At 35.9% G+C, this 10,763-nt stretch overlaps 2 non-coding genes across 2 annotated transcripts; both read right to left on the reverse strand.

Moving 5' to 3' along the window:
- Nucleotides 1–7,396: 7,396 nt before the first annotated feature.
- Nucleotides 7,397–7,468, reverse strand: TRNAC-ACA (transfer RNA cysteine (anticodon ACA)). Its single transcript has one exon. It is a non-coding gene; the product is annotated as a tRNA-Cys (tRNA).
- A 2,783-nt stretch (nt 7,469–10,251) lies between these two features.
- Nucleotides 10,252–10,323, reverse strand: TRNAC-ACA (transfer RNA cysteine (anticodon ACA)). The gene has a single exon. It is a non-coding gene; the product is annotated as a tRNA-Cys (tRNA).
- Nucleotides 10,324–10,763: the final 440 nt, after the last annotated feature.

The raw sequence follows: 10,763 nt of genomic DNA on the forward strand, positions 1-10,763 counted from the left end.
TGAGGTTTCCATTGCAAGAATTCATGCATTTCTTATCACATGTAGATCTTGGAACATGGAAAAATAAAATTGTCAAATGCACAAATTCTACAAAACGTAACTGCTTCTCTACTCCAGTTTGATGGTTTTGTGCTAAGAGCATAGTTAAACCCAATTGTTCATTGTTTTGTATAAGAAATTATATTATATCCTATTTTTTCTTATAGTGCATTGACTTCAAAAACATTTTAACAGGATCTATTGAAGAGGGTATATGGTTATGAAACAGGGGCTTCTTGAACTGCACTCCTACGCTCTACCACTGATATAAACCTTTGTATGCTGAAAGCTGCCCTTTTTTAAAAAGGTGATGGAGTGGGTGAATGCATGGAACTTGTAGAACTAATGACATCAGTGCACTTCTGGTCAGTTGTACAAATTAATACATTTCATTAAGGGCAAATTATTGGTTTCCGCCAAAGTTTTATAACATTCATATGAGCTTCCAATGGACTATTTCAAACTGATAATATCACCAGTAGAACTTGGGTGAATGTAAACCACAGCTTGCATCATACGAGGAAATCTGAAACAGCTTAATGGTGTTTACCCTATGTTTCAGGTGATGATCAGGAGTATTTCAAATGTAGAAATGTGTTGCTCATTACATAAAATGCTAATATTGTAAATGTGTTCTTCAATTTATTTAATTAAAAAAATATTTCCACAGGTAAAACAGTTGGACAAGTGGGCATCCAAATTTGAACTAGGGTCCTCTTGATGTGCAGTCAAATGCTTTACCACTGAGCTATACCCCCAGTTCAGAAATGTTCACCTATATTAATTCAGCAATATGTACAAAGTGGAAGCAACATGCAATCACCATCAAAGCAATGCATTTTCAGCCACAAAACTCTCCTTATAACTATATGGGGTGCGAAGGATGGCCTTTATCTGCCTTGGTAAAATACAGTGAGGGTTACATTGCAAGAATTCATACATTCCGTATCACATGTAGATCTTGGAACATGGAAAAAAAACATTTGTCAAATGCACACATTCTGCAAAATGTAACTACGTCTCTACGGCAGTTGTTGATTTTGTGCTAAGAGCATAGTTAAACCCAATTGTTCATTGTTTTGTATATGAAATGATGATATAACCTATTGTTTCTTACAGTGCATTGGGTTGAAAAACATTTTAAAAGGATCTATTGAAGAGGATATATGGTTATGAAACAGGGACTTCTTGAACTGCGCTCCTATGCTCTACCACTGAGTTAAACCCTTGAATGCTGAAAACTGCCCTTTTTTAAAAATGTGATAGAGTGGGTGAATGCATGGAACTTGTAGAACTAATGACATCAGTGCACTTCTGGTCAGCTGTACAAATTAATACATTTCATTAAGGGCATATTATTGGTTTACGCCAAAGTTTTATAACATTCATATGAGCTTCCAATGGACTATTTCAAACTGATAATATCACCAGTAGAACTTGGGTGAATGTAAAACACAGCTTGTATCATACGAAGAAATCCTAAACAGCTTAATGGTGTTGACCCTATGTTTCAGGTGATGATCAGGAGTATTTCAAATGTAGAAATGTGTTGCTCATTACATAAAATGCTAAGATTGTAAATGGTTTCTTCAATTTATTTAATTAAAAAAATATACCTACAGGTAAAACAGTTGGACAAGGGGACACCCAGATTTCAAATAGGGACCTCTTGATCTGCAGTCAAATGCTCTACCACTGAGCTATACCCCCAATTCTGAAATGCTCACCTATATTAATTCAGTAATATGTACAAAGTGGAAGCAACATGCAATCACCATCAAAGCAATGCATTTTCAGCCACCAAACCCTCCTTGTAAGTATAAGGGGTACAGAAGATGTCCTTTATCTGGATTGGTAAAATACCGTGAGGTTTCCATTGTAAAAATTCATACATTTCGTATCACATGTAGATCTTGGAACATGGAAACAAAACTTTTGTCAAATGCACAAATTCTGCAAAATGTAACTGCTTCTCTACTGCAGTTTGTTGATTTTGTGCTAAGAGCATAGTTAAACACAATTGTTCATTGTTTTGTATATGAAATGATGATATATCCTATTGTTTCTTACAGTGCAGTGGGTTGAAAAACATTTTAACAGGATCTATTGAAGAGGGTATATGGTTATGAAACAGGGACTTCTTGAACTGCACTCCTATGCTCTACCACTGAGTTAATACCTTGAATGCTGAAAACTGCCCTTTTTTAAAATGGTGATAGAGTGGGTGACTGCATGGAACTTGTAGAACTAATGACAACAGTGCACTTCTGGTCAGCTGTACAAATTAATACATTTCATTAAGGGCATATTATTGGTTTCCACCACAGTTTTATGACATTCATATGAGCTTCCAATGGACTATTTCAAACTGATACTATCACCAGTAGAACTTGGGTGAATGTAAAACACAGCTTGTATTATACGAAGAAATCCTAAACAGCTTAATGGTGTTTACCCTATGTTTCAGGTGATGATCAGGAGCATTTCAAATGTAGAACAGTGTTGGTGTTACATAAAATGCTGCGTCTGAAAATGTTTTCTTCAATTTATTTAAAAAAAAATGTTTTCTACAGGTGAAACAGTTGGACAAGGGGGAACCCATATTTGAACTAGGGACCTCTGGATCTGTAGTTCAATGCTCTACCACTGAGCTATAACCCCAGCTCTGAAATGTTCGCCTCTATTAATTCAGTAATATGTACAAAGTGGTAGCAACATGCAATCACCATCAAAGCAATGCATTTTCAGCCACAAAACCCTCCTTATAACTATATGGGGTACAAACAATGTCCTTTATCTGCCTTGGTAAAATACAATGAGGTTTCCATTGCAAGAATTCATACATTTCGTATCACATGTAGATCGTGGAACATGGACGAAAAACTTTTGTCAAATGCACAAATTCTGCAAAACGTAACTGCTTCTCCACTGCAGTTTGTTGATTTTGTGCTAAGAGCATAGTTAAACCCAATTGTTCATTGTCTTGTATATGAAATGATGATATATTCTATTGTTTCTTACAGTGCATTGGGTTCAAAGCCATTTTAACAGGATCTATTGAAGAGGGTATATGGTTATGAAACAGGGACTTCTTGAACTGCACTCTTACACTCTACCACTGAGTTAAACCCTTGAATGCTGAAAACTGCACATTTTTAAAAAGGTGATAGAGTGGGTGACTGCATGGAATTTGAAGAACAAATTACATCAGTACACTTCTGGTCAGCTGTACAAATGAATACATTTCATTAAGGGCATATTATTGGTTTACGCCAAAGTTTTATAACATTCATATGAGCTTCCAATGGACTATTTCAAACTGATGATATCACCAGTAGAACTTTGGTAAATGTAAAATTAAGCTTGTATCATTACAAGAAATCCTAAACAGCTTAATAGTGTTTACCCTATGTTTCAGGTGATGATCAGGAGCATTTCAAATTTAGAACTATGTTGCTTATTAAATAAAATTCTGAAATTGTAAATGTTTTCTTCAATTTATTTAATTCCAAAATATATCTGCAGGTAAAATAGCTGGACAAGGGGGCACCCAGATTTGAACTAGGGACCTCTCTAACTGCAGTGAAATGCTCTACCACTGAGCTATGCCACCAGTTCTGAAAAGCTCACCTTATTAATTAAGTAATATGTACAAAGTGGAAGCAACATGCAATCACCATCAAAGCAATGCTTTGTCAGCCACCAAACCCTCCTTGTAACTATATGGGGTGCAAAAAATGTCCTTTATCTGCCTTGGTAAAATACAGTGAGGTTTCCATTGCAAGAATTCATACATTTCGTATCACATGTAGATCTTGGATTATGGAGAAAAAAAAAACTTTTGTCAAATGCACAAATTCTGCAAAACGTAACTGTTTTTCTACGGCAGTTTGTTGATTTTGTGCTAAGAGCATAGTTAAACCCAATTGTTCATTGTTTTGTATATGAAATAATGATATATCCTATTTTTTCTTACAGTGCATTGGGTTGAAAAACATTTTAACAGGATCTATTGAAGAGGGTATATGGTTATGAAACAGGGACTTCTTGAACTGCACTCCTACGCTCTACCACTGAGTTAAACCCTTGAATGCTGAAAACTGCCCTTTTTTTTAAAATGGTGATAGAGTGGGTGACTGCATGGAACGTGTAGAACTAATGACAACAGTGCACTTCTGGTCAGCTGTACAAATTAATACATTTCATTAAGGGCATATTATTGGTTTCCGCCAAAGTTTTATAACATTCATATGAGCTTCCAATGGACTATTTCAAACTGATAATATCACCAGCAGAACTTGGGTGAATGTAAAACAAAGGTTGTATCATTCGAAGAAATCCTAAACAGCTTAATGGTGTTTACCCTATTTTTCAGGTGATGACCAGGAGCATTTCAAATGTAGAACAGTGTTGGTATTACATAAAATGCTGAGACTGTAAATGTTTTCTTCAATTTATTTAATTTAAAAAAAACATTTCTACAGGTGAAACAGTTGGACAAGGGGGCACCCAGATCTGAACTAGGGACCTCTTAATCTGCACTCAAATGCTCTACCACTGAGCTATACACCCAGTTCTGAAATGTTCACCTATATTAATTCAGCAATATTTACAAAGTGGAAGCAACATGCAATCACCATCAAAGCAATGCATTTTCAGCCACCAAACCCTCCTCATAACTACATGGGGTGCGAAGGATGGCCTTTATCTGCCTTGGTAAAATACAGTGAGGGTTACATTGCAAGAATTCATACATTTCGTATCACATGTAGATCTTGGAACATGGAAAAAAAAACGTTTGTCAAATGCACAAATTCTGCAAAACGTAACTACTTCTCTACGGCAGTTGTTGATTTTGTGCTAAGAGCATAGATAAACCCAATTGTTCATTGTTTTGTATATGAAATGATGATATATCCTATTGTTTCTAACAGTGCATTGGGTTGAAAAACATTTTAAAAGGATCTATTGAAGAGGGTATATGGTTATGAAACAGGGACTTCTTGAACTGCACTCCTACGCTCTACCACTGAGTTAAACCCTTGAATGCTGAAAACTGCCCTTTTTTAAAAAGGTGATAGAGTGGGTGACTGCACGGAACTTGTAGAACTAATGACATCAGTGCACTTCTGGTCAGCTGTACAAATTAATACATTTCATTAAGGGCATATTATTGGTTTCTGCCAAATTTTTATAACATTCATATGAGCTTCCAATGGACTATTTCAAACTGATAATATCACCAGTAGAACTTGGGTGAATGTAAAACACAGCTTGTATCATACGAAGACATCCTAAACAGCTTAATGGTGTTGACCCTATGTTTCAGGTGATGATCAGGAGTATTTCAAATGTAGAAATGTGTTGCTCATTACATAAAATGCTAAGATTGTAAATGGTTTCTTCATTTTATTTAATTAAAAAAATATACCTACAGGTAAAACAGTTGGACAAGGGGACACCCAGATTTCAAATAGGGACCTCTTGATCTGCAGTCAAATGCTCTACCACTGAGCTATACCCCCAGTTCTGAAATGTTCACCTATATTAATTCAGTAATATGTACAAAGTGGAAGCAACATGCAATCACCATCAAAGCAATGCATTTTCAGCCACCAAACCCTCCTTATAAGTAGAAGGGGTACAGAAGATGTCCTTTATTTGCCTTGGTAAAATACAGTGAGGTTTCCATTGTAAAAATTCATACATTTCGTATCACATGTAGATCTTGGAACATGGAAAAAAAACTTTTGTCAAATGCACAAATTCTGCAAAATGTAACTGCTTCTCTACTGCAGTTTGTTGATTTTGTGCTAAGAGCATAGTTAAACACAATTGTTCATTGTTTTGTATATGAAATGATGATATATCCGATTGTTTCTTACAGTGCATTGGGTTGAAAAACATTTTAACAGGATCTATTGAAGAAGGTATATGGTTATGAAACAGGGACTTCTTGAACTGCACTCCTACACTCTACCACTGAGTTAAACCCTTGAATGCTGAAAACTGCCCTTTTTTAAAAAGGTGATAGAGTGGGTGACTGCATGGAACTTGTAGAACGAATGATATCAGTGCACTTCTGCTCAGCTGTACCAATTATTACATTTCATTAAGGGCATATTATTGGTTTCCACCACAGTTGTATAACATTCATATGAGCTTCCACTGGACTATTTCAAACTGATAATATCACCAGTAGAACTTGGGTGAATGTAAACCACAGCTTGCATCATACGAGGAAATCTGAAACAGCTTAATGGTGTTTACCCTATGTTTCAGGTGATGATCAGGAGTATTTCAAATGTAGAAATGTGTTGCTCATTACATAAAATGCTAATATTGTAAATGTTTTCTTCAATTTATTTATTTAAAAAAATATTTCTACAGGTAAAACAGTTGGACAAGGGGGCATCCAAATTTGAACTAGGGTTCTCTTGATGTGCAGTCAAATGCTCTACCACTGAGCTATGCCCCCAGTTCAGAAATGTTCACCTATATTAATTCAGCAATATGTACAAAGTGGAAGCAACATGCAATCACCATGAAAGCAATGCATTTTCAGCCACAAAACCCTCCTTATAACTATATGGGGTACGAAGGATGGCCTTTATCTGCCTTGGTAAAATACAGTGAGGGTTACATTGCAAGAATTCATACATTCCGTATCACATGTAGATCTTGGAACATGGAAAAAAACGTTTGTCAAATGCACAAATTCTGCAAAATGTAACTACTTCTCTACAGCAGTTGTTGATTTTGTGCTAAGAGCATAGTTAAACCCAATTGTTCATTGTTTTGTATATGAAATGATGATATATCCGATTGTTTCTTACAGTGCATTGGGTTGAAAAACATTTTAACAGGATCTATTGAAGAGGGTATATGGTTATGAAACAGGGACTTCTTGAACTGCACCCTTATGCTCTACCACTGAGTTAAACCCTTGAATGCTGAAAACTGCCCTTTTTTTAAAATGGTGATAGAGTGGGTGACTGCATGGAACTTTTGGAACTAATGACATCAGTGCACTTCTGGTCAGCTGTACAAATTAATACATTTCATTAAGGGCATATTATTGGTTTCCGCCAAAGTTTTATAAAATTCATATGAGCTTCAAACGGACTATTTCAAACTGATAATATCACCAGTAGAACTTGGGTGAATGTAAAACACAGGTTGTATTATACGAAGAAATCCTAAACAGCTAAATGGTGTTTACCCTATGTTTCAGGTGATTATCAGGAGCATTTCAAATGTAGAACAGTGTTGGTATTACATAAAATGCTGAGTCTGAAAATGTTTTCTTCAATTTATTTGAAAAAAGAAAATTTTCGACAGGTGAAACAGTTGGACAAGGGGGCACCCAAAGTTGAACTAGGGACCTCTGGATCTGTAGTCAAATGCTCTACCACTGAGCTATACCCCCAGCTCTGAAATGTTTGCCTCTATTAATTCAGTAATATGTACAAAGTGGAAGCAACATGCAATCACCATCAAAGCAATGCATTTTCAGCCACCAAACCCTCCTTATAACTATATAGGGTGCAAACGATGTCCTTTAACTGCCTTGGTAAAATACAATGAGGTTTCCATTGCAAGAATTCATGCATTTTGTATCACATGTAGATCTTGGATTATGGAGAAAAAAAAAACTTTTGTCAATTGCACAAATTCTGCAAAACGTAACTGTTTCTCTACGGCAGTTTGTTGATTTTGTGCTAAGAGCATAGTTAAACCCAATTGTTCATTGTTTTGTATATGAAATGATGATATATCCTATTTTTTCTTACAGTGCATTGGGTTGAAAAACATTTTAACAGGATCTATTGAAGAGGGTATATGGTTATGAAACAGGGACTTCTTGAACTGCACTCCTACGCTCTACCACTGAGTTAAACCCTTGAATGCTGAAAACTGCCCTTTTTTTAAAAAGGTGATAGCGTGGGTGACTGCATGGAACTTGTAGAACTAATAACATCAGTGCACTTCTGGTCAGCTGTACAAATTAATACATTTCATTAAGGGCATATTATTGGTTTCCGCCAAAGTTTTATAACATTCATATGAGCTTCCAATGGACTATTTCAAACTGATAATATCACCAGTAGAACTTGGGTGAATGTAAAACACAGGTTGTATCATATGAAGAAATCCTAAACAGCTTAATGGTGTTTACCCTATTTTTCAGGTGATGACCAGGAGCATTTCAAATGTAGAACAGTGTTTGTATTACATAAAATGCTGAGACTGTAAATGTTTTCTTCAATTTATTTCAAAAAAACATTTCTACAGGTGAAACAGTTGGACAAGGGGGCACCCAGATCTGAACTAGGGACCTCTTAATCTGCACTCAAATGCTCTACCACTGAGCTATGCACCCAGTTCTGAAATGTTCACCTATATTAATTCAGCAATATTTACAAAGTGGAAGCAACATGCAATCACCATCAAAGCAATGCATTTTCAGCCACCAAACCCTCCTCATAACTACATGGGGTGCGAAGGATGGCCTTTATCTGCCTTGGTAAAATACAGTGAGGGTTACATTGCAAGAATTCATACATTTCGTATCACATGTAGATCTTGGAACATGGAAAAAAAAACGTTTGTCAAATGCACAAATTCTGCAAAACGTAACTACTTCTCTACGGCAGTTGTTGATTTTGTGCTAAGAGCATAGATAAACCCAATTGTTCATTGTTTTGTATATGAAATGATGATATATCCTATTGTTTCTTACAGTGCATTGGGTTGAAAAACATTTTAAAAGGATCTATTGAAGAGGGTATATGGTTATGAAACAGGGACTTCTTGAACTGCACTCCTACGCTCTAACACTGAGTTAAACCTTTGAATGCTGAAAATTGCCCTTTTTTAAAAAAGGTGATAGAGCCGGTGACTGCATGGAACTTGTAGAACTAGTGACATCAGTGCACTTCTGGTCAGCTGTACAAATTAATACATTTCATTAAGGGCATATTATTGGTTTCTGCCAAAGTTTTATAACATTCATATGAGCTTCCAGGACTATTTCAAACTGATAATATCAGCAGTAGAACTTGGGTGAATGTAAAACACAGCTTGTATCATATGAAGAAATCCTAAACAGCTTAATGGTGTTGACCCTATGTTTCAGGTGATGATCAGGAGTATTTCAAATGTAGAAATGTGTTGCTCATTACATAACATGCTAAGATTGTAAATGGTTTCTTCATTTTATTTCATTAAAAAAATATACCTACAGGTAAAACAGTTGGACAAGGGGACACCCAGATTTCAAATAGGGACCACTTGATCTGCAGTCAAATGCTCTACCACTGAGCTATACCCCCAGTTCTGAAATGTTCACCTATATTAATTCAGTAATATGTACAAAGTGGAAGCAACATGCAATCACCATCAAAGCAATGCATTTTCAGCCACCAAACCCTCCTTATAAGTATAAGGGGTACAGAAGATGTCCTTTATCTGCCTTGGTAAAATACAGTGAGGTTTCCATTGTAAAAATTCATACATTTCGTATCACATGTAGATCTTGGAACATGGAAACAAAACTTTTGTCAAATGCACAAATTCTGCAAAATGTAACTGCTTCTCTACTGCAGTTTGTTGATTTTGTGCTAAGAGCATAGTTAATCATTCTTGTTCATTGTTTTGTATATGAAATGATGATATATCCTATTGTTTCTTACAGTGCATTGGGTTGAAAAACATTTTAACAGGATCTATTGAAGAGGGTATATGGTTATGAAACAGGGACTTCTTGAACTGCACTCCTATGCTCTACCACTGAGCTGATACCTTGAATGCTGAAAACTGCCTTTTTTTAAAATGGTGATAGAGTGGGTGACTGCATGGAACGTGTAGAACTAATGACAACAGTGCACTTCTGGTCAGCTGTACAAATTAATACATTTCATTAAGGGCATATTATTGGTTTCCACCACAGTTTTATGACATTCATATGAGCTTCCAATGGACTATTTCAAACTGATACTATCACCAGTAGAACTTGGGTGAATGTAAAACACAGCTTGTATCATACCAAGAAATCCTAAACAGCTTAATGGTGTTTACCCTATGATTCAGGTGATGATCAGGAGCATTTCAAATGTAGAACAGTGTTGGTATTACATAAAATGCTGCGTCTGAAAATGTTTTCTTCAATTTATTAAAAAAAAAAAATTTCTACAGGTGAAACAGTTGGACAAGGGGCACCCATATTTGAACTAGGGACCTCTGGATCTGTAGTCAAATGCTCTACCACTGAGCTATACCCCCAGCTCTGAAATGTTCGCCTCTATTAATTCAGTAATATGTACAAAGTGGTAGCAGCATGCAATCACCATCAAAGCAATGCATTTTCAGCCACAAAACCCTCCTTATAACTATATGGGGTACAAACGATGTCCTTTATCTGCCTTGGTAAAATACAATGAGGTTTCCATTGCAAGAATTCATACATTTCGTATCACATGTAGATCGTGGAACATGGAAAAAAAACTTTTGTCAAATGCACAAATTCTGCAAAACGTAACTGCTTCTCCACTGCAGTTTGTTGATTTTGTGCTAAGAGCATAGTTAAACTCAATTGTTCATTGTCTTGTATATGAAATGATGATATATCCTATTGTTTCTTACAGCACATTGGGTTCAAAGCCATTTTAACAGGATCTATTGAAGAGGGTATATGGTTATGAAACAGGGACTTCTTGAACTGC

This window comes from Ambystoma mexicanum, chromosome 4q, assembly GCF_040938575.1.
Source record: "Ambystoma mexicanum isolate Mex_15411 chromosome 4q, UKY_AmexF1_1, whole genome shotgun sequence".
NCBI classification, from domain to species: domain Eukaryota; kingdom Metazoa; phylum Chordata; class Amphibia; order Caudata; family Ambystomatidae; genus Ambystoma; species Ambystoma mexicanum.